The following is a 22,100-nucleotide window of genomic DNA, read 5'->3' on the forward strand; positions in this document are numbered from 1 at the left end:
CTCTGACACCAAAAGATGTCAGAATTGTAGCAGGTTGACGCTGGGGAATCTCTGCTTGTGTTTTGTAGCTCCAGCCCCATGAGAATCCAAACTGCCAAAGAGATGAGAATTTTCTTGTCAGCTGTCTTGATTTCTTTCTTCCAGAATTCAAGCTGATAGGATGAGCCCTGTTGCACATAGTCTCTCTTGGGTGTGCAGGGGACAATTCACAAAATCTTTGCATTGTGATGTCCCACAATGCCCCACTGCATTTTGATAGCCTTTTTGATGGTTAGGAGATGAGCCCTCCTGACTGGATTAACAGGTTCAGAACAAACACTTTTTACAGTCATAAAGCAAAAACTTAAATATTACCTTCCATGCAGTGTAATAAAGATATTAAAGATAATGATGATATTATAAGTGACATCAATGCATGCAGCAGCTTACAAGCATTTCATAAAAACTAAACACATTGTTAAAAGTTCAATACCTGTCTTAACCATATTAACACATAGGTGAAACAGAGTGGTGTCTAGCAATGAATTTGTCAGTGCTTGGCTGAGGCCTAAAGCCTTGGCAAGAGCTGGCACCTGGTTTGCCAGCTTCAAACTCCCAACATAAAACTGATAGAGGTAGGCGTGTTACTGATGCTCCTGAATATGCTTCAGGGTCCCCCTATTCTGGGCAAGGGATCTGCCTCTACATTTTCTTCCCCTTGATATGGAACAATCCAGTCCTTTGCTCGATGTAACCATATTCGAGGGGAATGATCTGTCAGAACCTTAACTTTTTTATTATACAACTCAGGTTTAAGTTACTTGACAGCCCAAACGATGGCACAGCATTCCAGCTCAATGACCGCATAGTTCTGTTCAGTGGGGATCAGTTTTTTACTCAAGCAGGCAATAGGGTGCCTCTTGTTTCCCACCCCTAACCCAGTGTTAGAAGCACCAGTGCACAGCGCATAGGGTTTGCTGAAATCAGGGCTTTTTTGTAAGGTCTGTTACGTGAGCAGTGTTGCTAAACCCCTTTACAACCCTCTGTCTTAGCTGGTTAGACCAATAAAAGATTGGACTTACTTCTTAGTTTGTGGGGCAGGCCAACTCTGAATAGCTTCTACTTTTAAAGGCTCAGAGCAAACAAACCCACTACCTATCCTGGGTCCTCGATAAGACACCTCTGCAGCCCCCATCTTGCACTTGGACACCTTGATAGTGAAGTTGGCTTCTCTAAGCCAAAGTAACACAATCCCCACATGGTTCAAGTGGTCCTGCAGGAGCTACTGAAAATAGCAATTTGAAAGCTCCTGCAACATAGCCTCCAGTGTTCAGGGTGAGTCCCAGGGTCTTATGATCAGTTGTTATGCCCCGCAAGAGGGAGGGTAATTGATAATTGGGTTGCAGGCTCCTCTGACTCCCCCCTCCCAGTAGCCAAAGATCCCATTGCCTGACAAATTTGATGGAGAGTAGAGCAAGTTTTGAGGATTCCTGAACCAGTGTTGGCTCCTGTTCTTACTTTGCCCTTGATCATTCCCTCTGGACCAGGCAATGTGGGGCTCATCTTAAGCCTGTTGACTGAAGAGACCTTGGCTAGGGTGTCCCCCATCCTGAAACAGTCCAGTCCCCTCTTGCAAAAACTAGAAAAATTCATTCAAGTCATGTCTATTATCTCTGACAACCCTAACCATGCATAGACCACCAAGACAACCGGGTTCTTCAGGCCTTACAGCGGGGATGCCAACCCATATCCATGTACTCTCCCAAATTTCATTGTTTGGCTTTAGACCCCAGGTGGGATGAGGTGGTACAGCACCACCATTTCTGCCTTGGTTTAAATGGGGATGTAAAAGATGAGCTCAAGTGGATGAAGCCTCCGCCTAGTTTGAACGATCTGTTTGACTGGTGCATCAGAATCTATGCTTGCCTCATGGAGTGATGCTACGAGTGTATCTTGATTCTCAGGTGGTCGCCATCCACCCCATCCACAGCACCCCAACTATGCAGGTCTTCCTTGGCCTCAAAGCTCTTGCAAGCCAATCAGGCTCGCCTGCATCTCCCCAACTTGAACAAGCACTGATGCTGGGCATAAAGCTTGTGCTTATATTGTGGGGAGTCCAGTCATCTTGCCTGGTGAAGACCTGCTCGGAAGCAGGGCTGGGAAACACTAGGTCCCCAGCTCTATGAAGCTGGTCTTGTCCCCCTCTAGTAGTCCCCAGTACTCCCAGGCCACAGCCAGCTTCTGATGAAACTCCAAATACCTCTATTGATTTGACTATCAGTAAGCTTCAAGATTACCTAGAGGCCCTAGTCATCTTGGGGGCCTGAGGTAATATTATGGACTTGAATTTTGCTAAGGCGTATGCAGTTCCCACCATATGCAAGAATTCTCCAGATCTGGTCAAGACTATTGATGGGTCACTTCTCTCCACAGGACCAGTAACCCAACAGACCTTGCCAGTAACCATTATCACCCTCTAGGGGCATCAGAAAACCCTCCAATTCAGAATAATCTGCGCCCCCATGGTCCAGTCATCCAAGGTTGGGTGTTGGCTGGCAACCAGTGGGTATACCATTTGTAAATTGCCTTGGTGACTTCTCACTGCCTCTGGAGTTCTTGGTGTACCTGCGGGACATGGGCCAGGAGTTCAGTAATGCTGGGCATCGATGATTTGAAGTCGATCTCTAAATGAGCATAAAGGTGGAAACCATAGTTAGCAGAGAAAGGAGCCAGCTTATTGGAGGTATTTGTGGTATTCTTTACGCCAACTTGGCATGAAGGATCAGAGACAGTCAATCATCTTGGTGATAGTTTAGGAAGCAATATAGGTAGTGTTCTAGGACCTGAGTGGTTCACTTAGCCTGACCATTGGTGCTTGGGTGACTGACAGGCCATTGCAGTTAGGGTATCTGCTGAGACGGTGTAGAAATTCTCACCAGAAATGGGAAATAATCTGGGATCTTCAGTCATAAGCAAGCTGTGGAGATGAAAGATGCCTCCACAAACAAGCGGGCTGTCTCCTGAGCAGGACAAAATGTGCATGGAACAAAATGTGCCATCTTGGTTAAATAATCAACCACAACTAGAACTGTAGTGTGGCTTACCCTGAGAAACTGAGTCCCGAGGCCCTTTGATGGCGCCCTCAAGGACAGGATACTGTTAAGAATCAGAGTCTACAACAGAGCTGCAGGCAATTTACCATGGTAAATCTGACAGAAGAAATGATATTACTCATAAAATATTGCTGCTAACAACCAAACAGGCACAAATGGATATAACCATAGTAATAGCATGGATCCTGGTACATGTAGGGATAGCAGGCAACAAACTGGTGGACTATGATGGAGTGTATGAGGCCCTCTGCTGGAGGCCTTGCGGTCCTACCACACCACACCCCAGAAAAGGAGCAGTGAAGGTGGATCCTCCAGGCCTGCCTAGAGAAGCTGCAGCAAAGTGGCCAATCACCGCACAGCAGCCCAGTTAAAAGGCGCTGCAGGGCCTGAACAGATCAGAGGAGCAAGGAAGGGGATCTGTGTTGGAGCTTAAGTGAGAGCTACAGCCCTGGTGAAGCGGTGGGTCTCCATGGGAAGTGGCCCAGGGAATAACAGCAGCAACTATTCCAGAAAGCAGCAAGTGGCTGCTATTTATAGGTTCCCTGGGTCAGAACTCAGAGTAGTGGGTGGGCCCAGATCTCCCCCTACCATCCACTGGCAGAGTAGCCTAAGCCCCGAGAAGGGGACAAGTGCTGTCTAGAGGCCGAAATGAAGGGCAGGAAGCAGAGTCTCCAGGGAGAAGGCCCTGGGGGCCTTGCTCTATAAAAGGGCAGGGAAAGATTGGAAGCTAGCCCAGAAGAGACTGAAAACTGAGCCCAGAGACAAGGCTAAAGACATTACCAAGGGCACTGTGACAAGCCCTGTTGGACCTTTCACCCTGGAAGAGGTTGGTATGTTTGTGTGTTCAGGCATATAGACAATGTGTGACTTAGCCGGAGGCCTGAGCCCCTGAAGACCCGCCTGACAAGATTAACTGCAGACAGGGAGCACTGCAAGCAGAGAGAGAGAGTGCGGGTCCGCACACATCCGACAGAGGCACTCATGAGGTGTGAGTGACATCACACAGACCAACAGGCAAAAAGTGCTATTAATCATGAACAGGGTGACCTAGGTGTCCCCTTAAGCAAAGTGGAATTTAAACAACTACTCAGAAATGAGCTAAAGAGGGAATGGCAAGAACTGTAGGCAAATGAAACGAAGGAGAAAAAATTCAGAGAAATATGCCCTACAGTTGACAATGTTGATATATTCCAAGGATCTGAGTAGAAGAGTGAAGTGTTTCTATTTAGAATTCTAACAGGGCATTTTGTATTAAATAGTAATTTATTTCTAATTAACATGCACAAAGATGGATTATGCATAATATGTAAGGTCCAAGAAACAATAGATCATATTATTTGGGTCTGTAATGGAGTGAAAGGAGGTGTTTATATAGAAAACGAAGAGGTCACAAAATTTTCCTTGCAGCGTCTATCAAGAATACAAGGAAAATGGGGTCCAATTCTTTCAGAATGCAGGAAAGGTGCAAAATTCTAAATCATGGAAGAGATGCAAAGTACAGTGCGTGGCTGTCGGCGAGGTGCGATAATGGTCCCTGAAATGAAAATGTCATTTTTTGCACAGTTCTAGAAACACTGCAACATGCCTAAGACTACAGTTTTTATTGTTTAAGTTAATTTCAACACCTTAATGTGATGTTTATTGGTCAAATCTACCAAATGAAAGTGTACTAAAATATTTGTATTGGTTTTGCATGGGCGACTATTTTTTCCCAGACATAATTAAGCTGTTTAGGATGTGGCAAAAATGACTAATACTAATATTTTGCAGTATACTAACATGAAATATTTTCATATTGCGTATTCTTAATTGTCAAAATATCTCATTAGTGATTATAATCATTTTGTATATTTTGAATTGAAATTTGCTGACCAGATCAGGCTCATACTGGTTGTGCACCCGCAGCAGTAGATTGCATGCCTCTGGTTTGTATTGCATAGTGGGTAGCTATAAATGTATGTGAATTCCTAACATAATGCTTCTCCATCTGTATGCTTTTGTACATACAATGTAGCATCTAGTCTGCATGTAGAAGAGTTTATTTTGTAATTGTCTTGGTACTCAGCACTAGCCTTTGAAATATTCTAGAAACTAGCTTTTAAATTCAGTGACATTTATGCACGGGTCAGTATTGGTGTTAGAGATTACAATACACAGTTTCATATTGGGCTTCAGTCAAAGTGCTCATTGAACAAAAATGGCAATTTTGATACCAATATACAGATCTAATTTATATCTAATTTAGCACAAGCCTGTATATTTGTACAAAATGAAAAATGGTGGTGATGGTAAAGCTAACAATATACTTGGGGAATTTTAACTTTACAGGGAAGTTATATTATATGAAGACATGGAGGACACAAGCTCCTTACAGCTTACATCAAAGAGACAAGGACTCTCCACAAACTCTGAAAAATATGTTATTTGTTAAAAAAATCAAAAGAATGAAAAACTATCAAAAGCAACCAGTGCTGGACAGAATTCTGTGATGCTGGCAGCAGAAGCCAGGAGACATGAATTGTACTGGCGGCTACTGGATGAGTTTTCTTATTTAGACGATGTGCCACCAATACTCTATCACAAAGTTGCTTTCAGAAATACACAAGCAAGTTGAATTTGGCACATGTCCAAATCATACTGAACCCAGGAAAGAAAACAGACTCTGAATCTGATCAGAGAATATCATAGCCACAAGAGAAAGCACAGCAGCACGTCCTCCAGTGATTGATCCTGCTGCATTGTTTGCTTGAGAAAAACGCAAGGAAGACAAGAAACTTCATAAAATAGAAACATCAGAGAGAGAAACCAATCTAAGGGAGGCAGCTTTTCAAAAAGGGGTAGGTGACATGTTGCACAGAATATCTGTGAAAGACTTGATTGCCAAGTCTCACTCACCATGCCTCTCTTCCTACTTGAGTAAAATCAATTTTAAAGCAAAACCATCTAGTTACATTGCAACAATAGTCACCTTATGACATTACATTTTGTCAGGGGACTCGAGAGAGTCAATGATACAAGGGTCATTTCCTATCCAAGCTGCTACAAAAATATACAATCTGACTTCCCTCGGATGTAGAAACTGCAAGCTATTCCAGTAGCAAATTACAGGCAAAATTAGAAAAACGCTATCAGTCTGCAATTTAATTCCATGCACGGTATGGACAAGGCAGTTCCACGCATTTGATAAATTGGCTGCTGAGTTCTTGAGACAGGTCTTAGAAGGATTTGACAAAGCTAATTCTGTAGTCAAAGACTCTGACAGATATGACAACAGTAACTCTATGAACCAAACTACAGAAACAGAACTCTGGACAGGATTTAAGGTTGGATGCAAGAAATACCAAATGATTGGTGGATTCCCTGTGTCTCCAGGAGAAAAGTTTCTAAATGTGGCATCTAACAAGCAGTCACTTGTAAAATTCCTCTGTGAATATATGGTTCAAAATGCAGCTGAGAGTGTAGTAACACACCCAACACAAACATTCCTCCTTGCTGGAGGCTTTTCCAGTGGTGAAGTAGCAAGTTAATTACCAGTAGAGTGTTGAAGAAGCCCAAGACTTAGTACTCTAGAGAACTGGACACAAGGATGCTTCTGCATGCTGTATGTACCCATATGATTTTTGGGTCTCTTGGTGTCAAAGGAACCCTAGAAATAACACCTAGTACAGATGTTTTGATGTTCACTACTTTCCAAAATAAACACATAGATAACGTGGATTGAAACAGTCAGCATTACCAACACAACTGACAAATGGCATTTTATACCTGTGCATACAATCTGTGATACAGTCACTCCTGACTTCTGCAACATACTCCCTGCTGTGTGCTCACATCATTAACAGGATGTGGCTCTGAGTCATCCCTATATGGTGGTGGGGGGGATGCTTAATGTTGTCAAAAGAAAGGGATCTTACTGCTTCAGAGATCTTGCCAAAGTGGAACAGAATGATGACCACGCCACAATTTCTGCAGCAAGAAAGTTGGTAGAAGGGCTGTATGACCCGGGCGAGAAAGAAAAGAAGACTCAGAGAGACCTGAATTGCTGGTGCATCAATCTAGCCATCCAACAGGACAAGTCACTGTGGCATACTCCCATCATCTGAGGACAGTTTTGAAGAGCATGTCAAAAGAACATTTTGGCAAACAAAGATTTGGATGTCTTTGCACATAGGTAAATGAGATATTGGATCAGCAATGCAACATGGACAATGAACTACTTCCTGTATTCTTCAAGGGCCTAATGGCATCTAAGCTTCTACAAGACCTTATTTGTGCCTGTATTGGTAGGGGTCATTGCACAATCAACTGTGTCTGCAGTCAGAGCAATCTTCCTGGCACAGAAGTGTGTATGTGCCAGGCAAGGAAGACTATGGTAAACAACGTACTCTTGACAGAGATCATAATGGTGAACATTGGCAAGATGATGATAATGATGTTGGCTAGAAATGTCACTCATGCTATGACATTTCAATGATGTACAAATTTATTAAGATTTTGTTTTACCCTGTAAACTTTCGTTGTGATTCTTTGAGGTCACAAAACATTAATTTTATGTCTTGAAATAATACACAGTCATTAAATTAACAGAAATGAATGCAAATATTTTAAGGTGGTCATTGTAACATGGTGATGGTGTCATTGTTTATCCCCGTTTCTATGCCAACGGTACCACTTTGACAGTGCCACATCACTTTATCTTAAAGCAGTCATAATACGCTTTCAAATGATGTATGAAGTGCCTGTGTGTTGCGAGGGTACATTAAATAGACCATATTGGTGCTGTCTGCTGCTTGCTTAAGGTAGACACATTGGCTTTGAAGCTCACTTCTGAGTGAGGGTGTATGTGAGTAGGGTGTGGGGTGGCAAAGGTAGCGTTAAGCCACCTTTGCAGTCTCCATATTCTGAGGCAGCTGGCAGCCTTTGGGCTGCTCTAATTTACACTCTGCTTCTCCTGGTCAGCTCCCTGAAATTTCCTCCTTCTCCCTGTTCAACCCTGACAAGCTGAGGACTCGAAGCAAAGCTAGTGCAGAGCCAATATGATAGTTTTGTGCTACTTCAAAATAGGCTCCCTGCACAGGGGATACACTCAACTTGTTATTTCCACCCCCTTTATGTTGGCAAAGTGGCATAAAGGGACCTTAAGTGTAACCGAGACTCAAGTCCATTATTTTTAAAAGATGAGAGAGATCTTAACGCTAAAGACTTTGGAATGCAAAAAGAGGTAACAGCTTTACAAGGATTTTCTTGATCAGAGGAATGGCTTGAGAACAGAAAAGCTAGATGCCATTCATCATGTTACAAGGTTTCACATTCAATTTAAAGAGACTTCTCCAGTAACTACTTACTAATAAATTGAAATATGCTCTGAGTGAAAAATCCAATTATTTTAAACAGTTGATCAGCCTGGGGTATGAAACCATTTTTCAGGTATATGATTCCAGCACCACACAGCTAAAGAAATTCAGGGTGTAACAGAATTAACAAGTCTGTACCTATCTTAACATTTTTCTAAATTATCAATTGCTGTGGTATCTAAGCACTGTACACTACAAGGTATTTTGGCATTGCAAGTAGTTTCTGAAGATGCTGCCAAAACCCTCATCAGTGGCTGTTTCAATGGAAAATTTTTAAGGCTGGGTCTGTATTATCTTTTCCAGGGAGTGCCCTATATGATAGAAATGCCTATTTAAGGAGATTACCTATATTCAGGGAGAGACCAGGGAGTGAGTGGGCTGCCAGGGACACAGGGTGATAGAGGCTTTTGAGTGGATGACCCTGGCCTCCGGCTTATCTCCCAGGGCCCATGCAAGGGCCAGGGGGATCTGCAGAGTTTGTGGATGAGCCCTGTGGCCTCTGTGGGAATGACATGGAGGGAACCCTCGTGCGGTATGTACATGTTTCTATGCCCAGTATACAGATACGGAAACTGAGTTACAGAGAGGCATTATCTGAACATTTGTGTTTACCTACCTGTCCTTTAAGAGTCTTTGGCTGCTCACCTGAACTGTCATTGCCTTCTTGAGAAGATGCCCTGGCACTCTCTCGGTCACTCCAATGTGGCCAGATTCTGATCGCCATTGCATGACTGTAAGGCCTCATCTATATGAGAAAGTTGTATCAGTTATATTGTCATAGTTATACAGTAGATTAGAACCTCAGTTACAAACACCAGAGTTACAAACTGATCAGTCAACCACACGCCTCATTTGGAACCAGAAGTACAGCAGCTGAGACCAAAAAAAAAGCAAATGCAATACAGTACTGTGTTAAGTGTAAACTACTCCAAAAATAAAGGGAAAGTTTAGAAAAAAGATTTGACTGGGTAAGGAAACTGTTTCTGTGCTTGTTTCATTTCAATTAAGATGGTTAAAAGCAGCATTTTTCTTCTGCATAGTAAAGTTTCAAAGCTCTTTAAGACAATGTTCAGTTGTAAAGTTTTGAAAGAATGGCCATAATGTTTTGTTCAGAGTTACGAACAGTTCAGAGTTATGAACAACCTCCATTCCCGAGGTGTTCGTAACTCTGAGGTTCTACTGTACTGATATGGTCATACCAGTATAAACACCTCAGGTAGACACTCTTATGCCGGAATAAGAGCATCTTTTTTTGGTATAGCTTAAACTCCTTCTCAAGCAGCATAAGCTACCCTGGCATAACAAAACCCCAGAGAGCTCTGGTGCAAGAACAGGTAAGGGGCTCCTTCCCAAATCCAAAACCCACCTTCTCTAATTCCCCTGCAGCCCCAATCCAGGCCCTCTGTCCCCCTAGCTCCTGCCTGAGTGGCTTCTGGGACCTAATCTGCTAGGTAGTACTTCTTTGTGTTGTCCCACAGGCCCCTCAAATTTGACCCAGTGAAGTCCAAGACAGGAGAGCAGTGAAATGGCAAATATTGTGGGCATTGTTGGTGAGTTTGATGAAAATCATGAATCATGGGTAATGTACCTTGAATGGTTGGAACAATTTATAGCTTGCAACTCCATTCCAGACAGACAAAGAGTTTCAACTTGCTGACAGCGATGGGTCTGAAGCTATATAGATTGCTGTGTGACTTTTGTCTCCAACTGTGCCCGGAACTGCAATTACTGCAGCAATGCAGGAAAATTTTTCTCCGATGCCATCGACGTTGGCAGAATGATATTGGTTCCATCAGTGACACCAGGGAAGTGGAGAGTCAGTAGCATGGTTTGTTGCTGCTTTTAGGAAGTTGTGACGTTCCCTTCTGCTGTTATATGGATTGGTGATCTGCTAGGTCACTCCAATCCTTGACGCTGGGAGCCAGCCTTACCTTGCTCCGCTGTGAGAACCCTCACTCCTGGGCTGTTCACACACAGCCTCTGGCATGTAAGCTGCTTGGATTCTGCAACTGAATGACGCTAGCCAATCTCTCCAGTCCCAGACACAACCCTAGGAACCTCCATCTTGCAGTGTCCAATTATGCCCGCTGGACGCTGCAAGCTTATTTGAGTTTGTCAATTTAACAAAGAAATTGATATGTACCAGGCTTGTTATCCCCAGGGGAATCTCTGACATGCTTCAAACCAAATGCACTGCTTCAAGTGGAATAAACAAACAGATTTATTAACTATAAAGATATATTTTAAGTGGTTATAAGTTAAAACATAACAAGTCAGAGTGGTTACTAAAATAAAATATAAGCACGCAGTCCAAACTCTCAACCCCATAAGACTGGGCAGCAATTAGATTAAGCAGTTTTTCTCACCCCACTGGATATTGCAGTCCTTAATATACAGATTTGTTCCCTAAACCTGGGCCAATCTCCTGTGTTGGAGTCTTGGTTTCTTCTCAAGGTCTTGGTTGCTTGCAGCATGGGTGGGAGCGGGAGAAGGGCCCAGTATGTGTCCACTCCGTCTGTTTTACACCCTCAGTCCATGTGCTTGGGGAGCACAAGTCCAGGCATGTCTGGGGGGCATTGCTGAGTCTCTCCAAGCAAGGTTAAGCAATTCCCCTGGTGTGGCCTCAAGCAGGTGAGTCATTGCATTGTAGCGCCCTTGCTGGACAATGGCTGGCTGTTGATGGGTTGTTTGACACCCTGCCCGGGCATTGGTTACTTTCCTTGCTGTTGCCTCTGTGGAGCTAATATCTGGCTGATTCCGCAGTTTACAGCATGCTTTGGTGACCACCATACAACACAATTCTCATAACTTCATATGCATTAATGATACACATATATGGATAGATAAATGTCTTTCAGCAGATCATAACCTTTCCCCTGATATCTTACAAGGCATGCTGTATATGTAAGATCACGATTATATGAAAATGAGGAATATGCGGGTTACAGTATGCTCCCCCAGGGTATAGAATGTCACAGAAGTTGTCGCAGCATGTCAGTTTGGACAGACACCAAGTGATGCCCTGCATGACCAGGGCATCTCTGGATTATGCAATGACAAGGTTGAGAAAATATTACTGACTGAATCAGCGCTTACTTTCAAGAAGGCTGTTGAAATAGCAGTTATCATGGAAAGATTCTCTGGAATTTAGCGTGAGCCAAGCAGTCCACCTCCTGAATCAATGAGACAGAGGACCACAGGAACAGAAGGAAGTTCTGTGTGGCGTTGTGCACAAACTACGCACGGTGAGAAGGATTGCTGGGCACTCAGGTCATTTGCAGAAAGTACCAGAAGAAAGGACAAATTGCCGTGACCTGTCACACAGTTCAATGACAAGCAACATAGAGTAATCCTCCATCCAAGAAGACACCTATGAAGACTGAACCTAAGAAAGGATGGTGTCAGGGCACAGCTGGCCCCCTTCCTGGCTGGCATGCAACCGAGCAAGCTCAGCTGAGCCCAATGAGCCCCCTTCAAACAGCTGCACGTCCCGATTGGTCAGGGAAGCCCGTGGTCTGCTACTTGAGTCTTGAACAGCAGCAGTACCTCAGCTACTTAATGCGTACCATTCCTGTAGCTGCACTTACCATGCTTCCACTTCCACCTCCTACTTCAGTCCTTGCTTCAAGTCCTGCTCCTGTCCTCTTCCTGCTCCAGCCCAGCCTCCCTGTCTCGGTTTCTGGCTCCTGGCTCTGACTCTTGGCTATGTCCTGACTATGACTCCAGCTTACCTTTGGCTTAGACTTCGACTTCTGACTCCTGGATCTGACCCCCTGGCTATGTCTCTGTCTATTATTCTGGTTTACCCTTCATCTTAGGCTTAGGCTTCTGACTCAGGTTCTTACCTTCAGCTTGTCCCCTTGATCATGACATTGGCTTTGGCCTGGGACTGGTGCCTGATCCCTGGACCTTTGTTTGACATTACCCAAACTCCCACTACGGCCACCAGACTGGATCCTGCTCCATCCATGAGATAGGCAGCCTGTGCCTCAGCAGCTTGCTGTTTTAGCAGCCCACAAGACACCAGACATAGGGAGAGCATGGGCTTAAAGACATGGAAATCCCTTTTGGAATAACCACAGCAGGAGCCCTGCTCACCCTTTTGGTAGGGGTGTTACAGGGTCTGCAGGCTCAGGTTGCCATGCTTTGAGAGCAGAATGCAGTCTTGCAGGCCCTCAAAATGCACGCTTAGGCAGCTGCATTACAGCACTGGAATGCTTCCCTCCAGGTCCACGTGCAAACCCAGGGGGTGGCTACATGGACCCTGATGCTCACACCTACTGTCCACAAGACCAAGGTTCCCTTACTGGACAAGTTCACTGCGGACTGTGCCAAATTCTGGGTTTTTTTTAAAATCCATGTCACCCGCTGTTTGTACTGCAACTGCTGTTATACCTAATGAACCGGTCAGAGCACTAGTGAGATCCAGCTCAGCCCTGCAAGGAGAAGCAAGAACAGCCAGGGGTAACCCAACTGAATCTGTGGGTTGGGTCTCAATACAGTTTCCTCAAAAAGAACAGGAGTACTTGTGGCACCTTAGAGACTAACAAATTTATTTGAGCATAAGCTTTCGTGAGCTACAGCTCACTTCATCGGCATGCTCACGAAAGCTTATGCTCTAATAAATTGGTTAGTCTCTAAGGTGCCACAAGTACTCCTGTTCTTTTTGTGGATACAGACTAACATGCTACTCTGAAACCTGTCAATACAGTTTCCTGTAATTTTTACAGGTTAGGTGGACACTAGTGGTCTGCAGCCTATATGTTAAGGTATCTGTAAAGTCCTTAGTCCTGAAAAGGGAAATATCTATATTTTATATAGAAGTGGGTTATAATTAAGGGGATAGGGAAGTATGCTACTTGCCTGAAAGGCTGCTGCCTTACTCTTATTATTCTGAGAAGTGAGCTTAGAATTAAATAAGTAGAGCAGTTGTGTATATATATGAATATATATATATATATATATTGTTGAGACACAAGGCATGGCGCTGTGCCCTGACTTGTAGAGCACCTATCAGATCTAGCCTAGCCCTGCAGGGAAAAGATAGAGCTGCCAGGAGTAACCTAGACTGAATGTGTGGGTTGGGTCTTAACACAATTTCCTGTAACTTTACAGAAATCAGTGAGAATGAGACTGGGGGTGGGGGACTTACCATAAGGGAGGAAATGCAGACTGGAGGCCAAATGTCTTCAGGAGGTGTACTATAACACTGAACCAAAGACAGTGTTTGTGCTTAACAGCTACAGTAATTATCAAGTTTTTTTTCTTTCATATTTGAAGTTGTGTATATGCTTAATAGTGTGGATGCTGAAACAACTGGTGATGTAGTAAAACTAAATGTTTTATTTAATTGTCAATATAATACCCAGGGTGAGCCTACACGAAAGCAGAAGATCTCTGATTCTCAGATGTCCCAATCCCTTGTATTTATTTCATAAGGTATTTTAAATAGATAGATTTTTGGATTTAGTCCCTGTATTATATTCTTCATTTTAAAAGAAAATAACAAATCTCTATTTAGTGATAGTCTACCTGGGTACATTGTAACTGCTGTGCTGTAATGCTTTATCTTTGTAGTGTTAGTCATAAAAAGGAATTTGAAATTATTGTGTGTGTGTGTGTGTGTGTGTGTGTGTGTGAACTGTCCTGTGGTAAAAACTAGTAGTGGATTCCTAAGACGAGAAAGAAAGTGAATCCTATTATAATTTCCACTTTTAGTATTTGGAAAGGTTCCTATAGAAACTCCAGCTGTAGTCTCTTGCAAGGATAGGAATTCGTGGTCTGTGCAAATACTTTAAGTCAGAGAGATCAACTCTGTAGCACAGAATTTGTAAGTAAATTGACCCACCTTCCCTACACATAGTTTACACTATGTTTAATTCATCTTAAAATAAACATGAGTAGATGAGAGCCTTTTAAGTGTGTCAACCCAGGGCCCAGATGTAGAAGGGCACACAGGATGTGGAGACTCATAGATTCAAAGGCTAGAAACTACATTAGATCCTCTAGTTGGACCTCCTGTATATCACAGGCCATTAAATTTCATCCAGCTAACCCTATACTGAGCCTAATAACCTATGTCTGGCTAAAACACATCTTCCAGAAAAGCATCCAGTCTGAATCTGAAGACATCATGAGATGGAGAATCCACCACTTCCCTTGGTAGTTTGTTCCAGTGGTTAAACACCCTTACAGTTAAAAAATTGTGCCTTGTTTCTAATTTGAATTTGTCTGGCTTCAGCTTCCAGCCAGCGGTTCTTGTTGTGTATTTCCCTGTTAGATTAAAGATTTTCTCCCCATGAAGATACTTATACACTGTAATCAAGTCACCTCTTAATTGTCTTTTGAGTAAATTAAACAGATTGAGCTTTTTAATTCTCTCCTTGTTATGCATTTTCTCCAGCATGCCAATGGATTTTGTAGCTCTTTTCTGCTCCCTCTCCCATTTTTTCAACATCCTTTTAAAAATATGGACACCACAGCTGTATGCAGTATTCCAGTATTGGTCTCACCAATGCCATATGCAGAGGTAAAATCAACTTACTCCTCCTCCTCCCTTGTTTATACATCCAAGAATTGCTGTAGCACTGCTATGGAGACACTTATTACAGGGACAGAGGGGTTCTTCCATCAGTGTAGTAAATCCATCTCATCTCCCTGAGAGGCGGTAGTTGAATTTTCCTGTTGACCTAGCGCATCTACCCTTGGTCTTAGGTTGGCTTACCTACCTGTCTCAGGGGTGTGGACTTTTCACAACCCAGAGTGATGTAGTTGGATTGACTGAAATTTCTAGTGAGACCAGGCATTAATTAGAGCGTATGTTGAATTGCTTGTCCACTGTGACCTCTAAATGCTTTTCACAGTCCTGCTTTCTATGAAACAGTCCCCCAGTCTGCATTCTTTATTCCTAGATATAACTTTGCATTTGGCTATATCAAAGTGAATTTTGTATGAATGAGTCAAGTTTACCAAGCCAACCAGATCGCTTTGTATGATTGCTCTGTCCTTATCATTATTTACCAGTTCTCCAATCTTTGTCAGATTCCATCAGCAGTGATTTTATATTTACCATGTATATATTTTTATATACAAGTATATATCTCTGTACTGCTATATTTGTATATACTACTCGTGATGGCCCATGGCTTTGACAGTCAGATTTAAAGCTTTATGGAAGTATAAGTGAGGAGGGAGGGCTGTTGTGCTGATAGATATTTGCTGATTTGTGCATGGGGTGAATGAGAGGTGTTTGCTGTGGTGAAGGGCTGTGTGTGTTTGGATTACTGTGTGTGCTGCTTGTGTGGGTGGTTGTGTTGATTTGTGTCTGGGGGTGGGGATATGCTGGGGGAGATTTTGAGTGGGTGCCACATGAGGGGTTTGTGCCATGGTGAGGGGCTATGTGTGCTTGGGGTTGTTGTGTTGTTGGTTGAAGAGATGTGGCTGTTGGGCTAAGTAATTCACCATCTATGCAGTCTTCTTCAGGCAACCAATAAACTTGTTGCATGCAAATTAGTTGTAGAGTAATGGTGCTGCTTGGTTGAGTAGCTCTGATATCACAATGGGCTAGGACTCTTGGCATGGTATAGACACAGGTCAGGTGTGACTGGTGAAGTCAAAATGGCTGAGAACTTAAAAATTGGATGGTAACAGACCATGAAACCCAAAGATGATTAAACCTGATGATATTCTGAACATAAAAGATTTTCTGTCATGCTTGTAGCTATTTCCATCCCTTCACACTGACTCAAGAGACAGTCTAGGCTTCAGAGTGACATACAGACAGAGGGACAATCCTAAAATCTTATACATTTAGATGAGGCAGCTTTGCCACTAGCCTGGTGGCTGGGCTGGCAGATGGAGGATTCTCTGACCCCAAATGAAGTCACTCTGAAAACTGAAGAAGAGTCTACTGGAGTGGGAGAATCAATTTTTTTAAAAAAGGAGGGGGAGAGGGGAAGATAGTAGAAGCAGAAGCAGGTGATAGCAGCAGCAAAGGAAAGCTGAGGAAGGAAATAATCCAACATGTTATAATTGTAAGATTCCTAGCCAATGAAATACGAATAGATGATGTTAACCCTATGAAAGTAGCTGACTGGATTACAAAAAGAGAGAGGATACGGTAAGAGCTAGGAGGCTGGGAGATGGAGTCTTTTAATTGAATGTAAAAACAAAGTGCAAGCTGATAAACTGATAAAAACTAAAATGCTAGAGAAAGTTAAAATAAGTTGCCAGCTACCAAACTATTTGACTGAAACAAAAGAGTAATATATGGAGTGCTATTAGAGCTGACAAATGATGAGATAACCAAAAGCACAGGAGAAGGTAAGGGACTAATTAGTAAACAAGAAAGAGAAAGCAGGCCATCTACAGCTGTACTGATTATGTTTAAGGGAGGGACTCTACCTGAGAAAGTAGCACTAGGTTTTCAGATACTCAGGACCAAGTCATATATCCCCCACCCCAACCCACCCCCTTAAGGTTATTACAGTGGTTCCCAATCTTTAACAACCCACGAACCCCTTTCATGAAAATATCAAATCTCACAAACCACCTCCTAAAAATGAATATTTCCAGGGATTTTCTCCCTTACCTGAGCATAAACAATAGAAGCAGTGATCTTGGAAATAATGTGGTTTTTTGTAAGCAGAGTCAGGATGAGCTCTACCCTGACATCTGGTGGCGAGTTGTGGTGGGTTGTGGAAAAGAACTTCAGGGGCTGATCTTATTTGCATAGGCACACCCACCCCGCCTAGATGGTCACTTTGGCTGCTGTAGGAGACCCAGTTTCTCTATTAGTGGGGCAGGAATAAACTGTTATTATCCTGATTATGTGAATCAAGGACAGGGGAACTGTACTTGGCCTTTTGTTATGATGGAGGGACACACCATCAACTAAGCAGCACTCACTAGGCAAGGGTCATGGGTTCCAAAACCCAGTTGAAAGAAGAGCAGCTGGGGACAGGTATTAATGCTTGGTGGTATGGGTTCCCCGGTGAGGGTTCTACATGCCAATGGTACTGTCTCCTCTCTCCACTGTGGAATATCAGAGCTAATTTTGATTCTAATCGGAGTCTAGTTAGAGGCTGCTAAGCTGACATCACTTTGGGCCAATGGTGAACCAGCACTGAGGCTCTCCTACTATAAGCTGAAATCACTGAGCATTGTGTTAAGTACTGGGAGGGCCCGAAGCTATATTGTGGAGCAGTTTGTGGGATGGCTAGTGGAGCGGAGCAGTTTGTGAGATGGCTGGAGTGGCTCACGGGATGGTTGGTGGAGTGGAGCGGCTGCCAGAGCGGAGCGACTTGTGGGATGGCTGGTGGGGCAATTGGCTTTGGACTACGTAAGGTGCCCCTTAACCCTCCCCCATTTCCACCCAGGTTGGGAGGTAAAACTCTGCAGATAAACTTTTGAACTCTGGGGCTGCACTGACCAGGGACAGAGACTTTTAGGTTGTTGGACTTTTGGGACTTTGCATGACTTTTGGGTTGATGGACTCAAGAACCAAAGGCCCAGTTTGCTTGGGGTGAGTTTTTGCTCATGGATTGTGTTATGAATCCTGTTGGTGGTGTTGCTCTAACATAATGCCACATTGTTTCTCTCTGTTATTAAAAGGCTTTTATTACACTCAGACTCTGTGCTTGCGAGAGGGGAAGTATTGCCTCTTAGAGGCGCCCAGCAGGGGTGGTATATATCTGTCCCAGGTCACTGGGTGGGGGCTCGAGCCGGTTTGCATTGTGTTATTGGAATGGAACCCCTAGATACTGAACCCGGCCCTTGTTGCTGCCAACTCTGATGGGCAGAAGAGTTACACACCTATTTATTATTACATTATTATTTAGCATTACGTTATTAATTTTATTACATTATGAAAACGGCAACATTCTTCTAAGATTTCACTTCCGTAGTTCATATAACTTCGATTAAGCCTCCGACATGTTCATCAAGGAGTAGCAGACATGAAACAGCATGAAGGTATTTAAGAAGCCAGCTCAAATAAAGAGTTCCTCCCACAAGATCTTGGGTCTTGAGCAGTCCAGGCAAAAAACACACAACTACAACAAAGCTTAAACTTGTTCTGCCAGGAAGTCATGGTCACTGGGGTCGGGCTGCCAGCCCCCATGGGGGTTAGAGTCCCTAGGGGCGGCTGTCCACCATCACAGAATTTTTTTCTGAGAACCCCCTGATACATTTTGAGAATCCCCAAGGGTTCATGAACCCCAGTTTGAGAACCACTGGGTTATTATAAGCGCCAACAGTATGGGGACGTAGTAGCTGTTTGTAAAGGGAAAACAAGGTGTAGTAAATGTGGGGGAGAGCATTCCTATGAAAATTGTACAGAAGGGATAGAGGTCATGTAGTAATCACAGTCCAGCATACAGAGGGTGTATTGCAGCAAGGCAAGCTTGCTAAAGAGCTACAAAAGAGAACAAATTGTTAACAACATGTTTTATGTGAAGGCTGTAAGGAGACTTTCAAAGCACCACATGAAGAAGGAAGAAACAGTCAGCACAAGAAAAGGGGAACTGCAGACACAGCTTCATTCTATAAAGAAGATAATAAACACTGGAAGAATAGGGCAATGATAGACTAGTAAAATGAAAGCTTTAGTGCATTTATGATAGAGTGATAAATTGTACATCACAAACTGGGGGAAAAAATCAGAAAAATGAAATTATAGCAGTGGAAAATACTTATATATTAGTAACATGTCAATGGACCTTATTCATGCAATTCTGCATGAAGTTGATGGTGAAATATGATCAAGTATAGGGACCTCAAGCTTTTATGGGAATATGCACAGTCTGATAGCACATGGTCAAGAACTATCCTGGAAATGAAAACTAAACCACATGTCATATGTATGCAGGAAACATGGTTGGTTGAAAAGCTTGCATTTAAAATTTCAGGGTATATTGCCTTTAGGCAAGACCAAAAACTTGGAAGAGGAGGAGGCATTTGTACTTTCATAAGGGAAAGATTAAACTACCTTGCAATAGAGAATGAAGAAATAAGCCTAGACAGAATATAATGGAGAAGAGTAATATTTCTTTAAGGATTCATAATATCTATAACCCATGTAGGAAATTAGAGAGTTCAGAGCTACATGAAATAGTGAAGAATGCTAAAAGACCATATATTATATGCAGTGACCTAAAGAGTCATAATAAATTGTGGAGAAGTAAGACAACTGATAAAAATGGTGTATGCTTAGAAAACAATCTAGTGGTTTTAGATGATGGCACCTCTCGCTGTGCCTGAGTGGATCACAGCTGAGGTTGCCAAATTCAGGACAGACTGCTGAGAAATAGGACACGCTCACCCCGAATTGGAGAATATTCTATCATTAGATTATACCAAGCCAGTAACAAAACTGTTTTACCACACTGGTTAACAAGAAGTGAAAAATGCAGCCTCCTTAGGGATTCCAGCCTTTGGCTCACCACTCAGACACTACTAGACTTTATGATGTGTGATTACTGAAAACTAATTTAATCAAATATAGGGTTCTTCTAATTCCAAGGGATCAGCACTTAGGTCACTATATAATTCAGATCTTACCCAATAATCACTCTGATGCTAATCCTTTAGTAACTAAAAATTAAAGGTTTAATAATAAAAGAAAAGAAAGTTATAATGGTTAATAGGTCATATATATACATAAGAGATTTTTCAGTGTTCATAGACCAGGATCATGGCAGTGAGGGAATAAACTGGTAGCTTGCAAAAGTCTCTCTGGAGTTAACCAAACATATTAGAGGTCATCAGTCCTTGTCCAAAGTTTCTTTGTTAGAAATTCATTCCAGAGAAATGAAGCAGGAAATGAAGACAAAATGGAGACATCTTGGAGACATTTATATATCCTTCACCATGTGTATGGCATTTTACTGTCCCAAACAAAGCCCACAGCCCAATGAATGGAAAATTACTAGCCTAAGATGGAGCACTTACATACTTTGATGAGTCACAGAGGCGGCCATTGCCCATATTCTTTCTGAGTCCTCCACAGGAAAGGCTTAATGGGTGGAAAGAGTTTCTTCAATGGCCCTTTGTTAGAGTGAAGAGTCCTTGATGAGTCATCAATATATAGCTGCCCGGCACCAATGTAAATTCTATCTGGTGGATAAAAAGAACGAGGAGTACTTGTGGCATCTTAGAGACTAACAAATGTATTTGAGCATAAGCTTTCGTGGGCTAAAGCCCACTTCATCAGATGCATGCAGTGGAAAATACAGTAGGAAAAATAAATTTGTTAGTCCCTAAGGTGCCACAAGGACTCTTCGTTCTTTTTGCTGATACAGACTAAAATGGCTACCACTCTGAAACCTATCTGGTGGGTGTTACCCAGGAATATAATGCATGAATAAGATACAACTCCATAGCCAATATTCATAACTTTAGATACAAAGATGATACATGGAGTTAGCCAGATAATTATATCTGATAGACTATAACTTTTCCATTGACGTGATATACTTTGTACAAGATTTGTTGCAATTGTATTGCAGTGGTAATATCAATTATATAAATGGTCATATTCAATCATACAGCATCACAGCACCTCGACTGGATTTAAGGCAGCAAATGGTAGTTTTTCCTGCTTATACCTGGGAATTAGAACAGCAGATATCACAAGTAAATGCTACTGGGAAAAATATAAGGAAGAAGGAATGGGGAGTGGTCATTTCCCTATACTTATTACTTTTCAAGGGCCAGGTAAGGTTGAAGGTAATGGAAAATTAGCCACTGGCATTTTAAGAAAGCTAATGGAGAACTATTTACAAGTAAATATACTGAATTTGTGAATAATCACTGTGTGAGTCATGACAATGAGAATTTCAATGATAATGTAACAAAGGGATTAATAGCAGCAGCTACTGTAGCCATGCCTAGGATATTGAAATACCCCAAAACTAAAAACTCACTTCCATGATGGAATAAAGAGTGGAAAATGGCTGTTAAAGAACAGAACAAGGTGTATAAAAAAGCAAAAGATACAACAAATAGTAAAGATCTAATGAAGTATAAAAGAATTATTTAAAAAAATCAAAGAAAGAAACTTGGAGGAAGTACTGTGGATGGATAAACAAGACTTCAGAAATATACAGGGTAATTAGAAGAATGAATGGTATTTAGACTAAGTTACATCCCATGTCTTATTGGGACTGACAATATAGTTAGAAGTTCTGATCATGAGAAGCAAAAGTTCTAGCAGAAACTTTCTGAGGGGTGAGTAATGAAGAAAACCAAAGTGAAGTTTCCCACCAGATTAAAAGGCAATTCACTGAAGAGAATCATGATTGATTATGTAGTTGGGGGTAAATATGAAGATACTATACTGAATGAATAGTTTGTATGCAAGAACTTGAGAAAGCTATTGATATCAGCAAGAATACATCCCCAGGTAAAGATAATATACCTACCATAATATTTAAATATCTCTCTGAAAGCAGTTTGAGGGCTATCTTGGAATTATTTTACACTATATTGGAAAAAGAAGTGATACCAGTAAGGGTGGAAACATGCAGTAGTAATTCCAGTATGAAAACCAGGCAAACTATCCACAAAAGTGGATGCTTCTAGACCAATTGCCCTTATGTCCTGCCTGGGTAAAATTATGGAGAGAATGATGAATGAAAGATTGGTTGCCTATTTG

The sequence above is a fragment of the Lepidochelys kempii genome, chromosome 1, assembly GCF_965140285.1.
Source record: "Lepidochelys kempii isolate rLepKem1 chromosome 1, rLepKem1.hap1, whole genome shotgun sequence".
NCBI lineage: Eukaryota > Metazoa > Chordata > Testudines > Cheloniidae > Lepidochelys > Lepidochelys kempii.